This window comes from Cynocephalus volans, chromosome 3 (assembly GCF_027409185.1).
Source record: "Cynocephalus volans isolate mCynVol1 chromosome 3, mCynVol1.pri, whole genome shotgun sequence".
NCBI lineage: Eukaryota > Metazoa > Chordata > Mammalia > Dermoptera > Cynocephalidae > Cynocephalus > Cynocephalus volans.
In genome coordinates, this window is record NC_084462.1 from 140,510,021 (window position 1) to 140,515,303 (window position 5,283).

The 5,283-nt window shown below is 42.9% G+C and overlaps 1 pseudogene; it reads left to right on the forward strand.

Annotated features, from left to right (window-relative positions):
• The first annotated feature begins 301 nt into the window (after positions 1-301).
• Positions 302-2,230, forward strand: LOC134371949 (heat shock cognate 71 kDa protein-like; annotated as a pseudogene).
• Positions 2,231-5,283: the final 3,053 nt, after the last annotated feature.

Consider the following 5,283-nt stretch of genomic DNA (forward strand, 5'->3'; position numbering starts at 1 on the left):
TTCCTTCCTACAAAGCTTTCATGTTCTTTCAGAGAATGTTACAATGTAATGTTAAGCGCGTTAGAATGCAGGATAGTAACTAATTGAAAGTGGGGAATAATTCTGTTGTAGTAGAAGGTGGCTAAACCATTTAAACCATGAAACACAGTTGAATTTCCTGAAATAAGTTGAATCTTATTCCCAGGCCCTGATTCTGGACTCAATTTATTTTGTAACTCACTCAGTATCTCAAGTCCTGAAGTCTTTTTCCTGACACTCTTGTGTTCTTCGCCAGTCAAGCCAGGCTTACTCACAGGCAACCATGTCTAAGGGACCTGGAGTGGGTATTGATCTTGGCACCACTGACTCATTTGTGGGTGTCTTCCAGCATAGAAAAGTAGAGAGAACTGCCAGTGATCAGAGGAACCGAACCACCCTAAGCTATGTCACCTTTACTGATATCGAACGATTGATGGGTAATGCTGTGAAGAATCAAGTGGCAATGAACTCCACCAACACAGCTTTTGATGCCAAGCATCTGATTGGTTGTAGATTTGATGATGCTGTTGTCCAATCTGATATGAAGCACTGGCCCTCCGTGGTGGTGAATGATGCAGGCAGGCCCAAGGTCCAGGTAGAATATGAGAGAGAGAAAATGTTTCTACCCAGCAGAGGTGTTGCCTATGGTACAGACAAAGATGAAGGAAATTGCAGAAGCCTACTTGGGAAGACTGCTCCCAATGCTGTGGCCACAGTGCCAGGTTATTTTAATGACTCTCAGCACTAGGCTACCAAAGACGCTGGAACCATTGCTGGTCTCAATGTATTTAGGATTATCAATAAGCCAACTGCTGCTGCTATTGCTTATGGCTAAGACAAAAAGGTTGGAGCTGAAAGAAATGTGCTGATCTTTGACTTGGGAGGTGGCATTTTTGATGTGTCAATCCTCACTATTGAAGATGGAATCTTTGAGGTCAAATCTACAGCTGGAGACACCCACTTGGGTGGAGAAGATTTTGACAACTGAATGGTCAACCTTTTCATTGCCAAGTTCAAGTGCAAGCATAAGAAGGACATCGGTAAGAATAAGAGAGATGCCTGATGCCTCTATACGTGCTAAGTGTATTCTCTCTTCCAGCACCCTGGCCAGTATTGAAATTGATTCTCTCTATGAAGGAATCAGCTTCTGTACCTTCATTACCCATGCCCAGTTTGAAGAATTGAATGCTGACCTGTTCCGTGGTGCCCTGGACCCAGTAGAGAAAGCCCTTCGGGATGCCAAACTAGACAAGTCTCGGATCCATGATATTGTCCTGGTGGGCAATTCTACCTGTATCCCCAAGATTCAGAAGCTTCTACGAGACTTTTTCAATGGAAAAGAGCTGAATAAGAGCATGAACCCCAATGTTGCTGTTGCTTATGGTGCGGCTATCCAGGCAGCCATCCTATTGAGACAAATCAAAAATGTTCAAGATTTGCTGCTCTTGGATGTCACTCCTCTTTCTCTTGGTTTTGAAACTGCTGGTGGAGTCATGACGGTCCTCCTCATCAAGCACAATATGACCATTCCTACCAAGCAGACCCAGACCTTTGCTACCCACTCTGACAACCAGCCTGATGTGCTCATTCAGGTTTATGAAGCTGAGCGTGCCATGACCGAGCATAACAACCTGCTGGGCGAGTTTGAACTCAAAGGCATACCTCCTGCACCCTGTGGTGTTCCTCAGATTGAAGTCACTTTTGATATTGATGCAAATGGCATCCTCGATGGCTCTTCTGTGGATAAGAGTACGGGAAAGGAGAACAAGATTACCATCACTAATGACAAGGGCTGTTTGAGCAAGGAAGACATTGAACAGATGGTCCAGGAAGCTGAAAATTACAAAGCTGAAGATAAGAACCAGATAGACAAGGTTTCATCTAAGAACTCACTTGAATCCTATGGATTCAACATGAAAGCAACTGTTGAAGATGAGAAATTTCAAGGCAAGATCAACGATGAAGACAGAAGATTCTTGACAAGTGTAATGAAATCATCGACTGGCTTGAAAAGAATCAGACTGCAGACAAGGGAGAATTTGAACATCAGCAGAAAGAGCTGAAGAAAGTCTGCGACCCCATCATCACCAACCTGTACCAGAGTGGAGAAGACATGCCAGGAGGAACATGCCAGTCTGGTGGCTGCCCTGACAGGGGAGCTCCTCTGTGTGGTGGTGCTTCCTCCAGGCCCATCACTGAAGAGGTTGAGTGAGCCAACCCAAGTACAGACGTAGCATCGTTCCACACAGTAAAACACTAAAAGACCCAAATGTGTAGCAAATTCTGTGGCAGTTCTAAAGTGGAGCTGCTATAGTGAATTACTGGACATTCTCAATACTTGAATATCGAGCATATGCACGAGGAAAGCAAATAACATTGCACTTTATAAGTACTGTATTGTAAGTGGAAAATGCAATGTCTTAAATAAAACTGTATTTAAAATTGGCAAATAAAAAGAATTATTGAGTTTTAAATATTTCATAATAATTGTGAGCATCTTCTCCAAGCCAAATATGGATGAAGACAGGATTCAGTGGAGTTTTTGTCTTTTGTTTCAGTGATGTGGCATGTTCCAAATTTCAATACAATTTTATCAATACCAACTGATACAACTCAGTTTACCAAAGCCATATATTCTATTGGAAGAAGAGTTTTAATGGGAATAATACTTAAGATCTAACTGTAACAGTGCTCTTGGAAGCCACTGCTTACACTGCCTAGAAGGTCCTTGTCCTTGATTATTGTGTCCTGGTCAACCCTGGTGATTGTCCTTACAATAAAAACATAGACAGGATTTTTGTGGTTTACCAAGCAATTTCACATACTTTTTCTAATTTGATCTTTCCAATCACCAATGAGATGCATGGGACAGATATAGTTATCTCTATTTTAAAAATTCAGAAACTGAGATTTAAGGAGTTTTAGAGATTGGTTCAAGGTCATATACTTGGGAAAAGCACAGACGAGGCTTGAATTCAGTTTTTTAAAGGCCAGAACTCTAGCCTCTCATTTCTATACCAATGCCTCTAATGTCTCTGTCCCTATCCCCTACAAACGTCAGTAAACCATCAAAATAATTGGAGAGTTTTGCTGAAGAGATCTGGCCTATATTGCTTCCTTGCAGAGAGAGTTACTATGCTCTCAGTTCCTGCTGCAGCCCCCAACAGTTTCTGCATAGAATTCGTGATATTAAAGACACCATGGGTCTAAGTTACTCTTTCAACTTATCCACCCACTGTCTATACAGCTGCTGTTTACTGAAGGCTCAGCAAAGAGCAGTGGGATTCTTAGCCTGTTCCTGTTGTGATTTTTAATTTTTTGCTATTCCCCAATCTCTTTTCATTAAGTACATTCCTTCCATGTTTAAGTTTGTACCCTTTCCAAAAGGGGAGAGGTTTAATGTTGCTTGCTGTGATATCTGCGATTTTTCTAGCTCTTGGATTTCCTTTCTTTCTTTCCTGTGGTTGTTAGTTTCACCACATGGTACTTTAGGCAAAGTGCAATGCATGTTCCAGCAGGTTTTTTGCTCTGGGTTACTGCAGATTGCCATGATGTCACAGGACTGTTCCCCAATCTGCTGCCTTCCCAGCTCCTCATCTTTCCCCGCCACCTCAGCACGACCCAAAGGTAGTATTGCCCAGCCCCAATGTCTGTGTGCATCATAGATGGGCTCAGCTGAACTTCTTCTCTAAGACTGTTTGATTCAGTTAACTGCCAATGCTGGTTCTAATTCTAAATCTTGAAAAAGTGCCAAGTTTGGTGGTGAAAATATCCCCAGTGTCTCCTCCTCTCATGGAGCCTCTCTATATCAGCTCCCTATTTTCTTCCTCTGAGACTTTCTTCCCTAGTAGGAAGGAATTGACAGGGCAGGAGAGCGAACTGGCTCACAACCACTTGGTTTATTTCTACTCTTCTGGACAGTGCCAATGAGAGACATGTCCCCAATGGCTCCAGCACATGCCTCCAGTGCATTTCCCTTTATCCACAACTCAACCCCGTCTCCAAGTGAGCTCAGGTATCAACCCTGCACAAGCTCCACACAAGTTTCTGTCTTCCTCTTGTGGTTGGAGGAAAGTCGACGCTGTTGATGTTCTCTGTTCAAAGCCTCCTCTTTCTTGTTATTCTTGAATTATCCCTGCATTGCCAAATCCCAGGTTGACCAAAACAGGTTCTTGTATTTCTGCTCATCCCATTCATTCTGTTTCCACCAGAAAAAATAAACACAAATATTCCCAGATATTCATAACCACAAACAAAACCTCTTATAAGTGACCTTCCATATGCATATGAGTTAAACCAATAATCTCTCCCACACTGAAAACAGTAGCTTTTCTACCTGAATAGTCCTACCATGCTCTCCCTCGCCTGACAAATATGCTTTCACATGTTCCTTGTTTCCTAATAAAGAAGAACTTTTCCCCTTTTCCCCACCCCCACTGCTTGCATTTTCCTCATCCCTCTCAATCAGGGTGTCTACCTTCTCACCTCATATTCATTATTAACCCTTCAAAACTGGGCTTTGTGAGGCTTTCTTGACATACCACTCAGCTACAGTGGCTGTTTGCTGCAAGCCATGCGTCTGCAAACAGGCCATGGGTTTGTGAATCACCAGAGAGGCCAGAGCCCAGAACCCTTAAAGCTACTATTTCTGACTCAAGCTAAGCAGAAAAAGAAGCTGCTGCCCAAGTGGAAATGAATTCCCAAGAATGCTAAGAGGCAGCTGCTGTCATCACTGCTCTTTACCAGACGAGAAAACTAAGGTTTGGATAAGTAAACTGCACTGTCCAGATGTTTGCAGCTGATAAATGGCACAGCTGGGCCTCAAGTCCCAGGCTGTAGGCATAACCACCACACCCACCCACCATGCGGGCCAGCCAGATTGCTTTGCTCCAATTGCAGCCTTGCCTGCAAGCCCTGTGCTAGCAATTTGGCTTCTCTGGGGGCTTTCTGAAAGGTTTAGAATTTGCTGATCAGCCATAAAGCATACAATTTGGCTACTACGTTGATTCCTATTACTTGACATATTGGCATCCTCTAAATTCAAAAGATGTTGATGTATCCTAATCTTTAAAACTTTTCCAAAGTATTCCTGACCCATTGACATCCACGACAAATGTGTTTTACTTCAAAGTCTCACCAGTTTCCTAAGCTCTTCCTGTATGTATTCTAGTAATGCCTCATTGCATTATTGTATTTAGTAATTCCTCGTTACATTCTTGTATCAGTCGGGGTAGTACATGCAAGTTACCACAAGCACCCTGAATA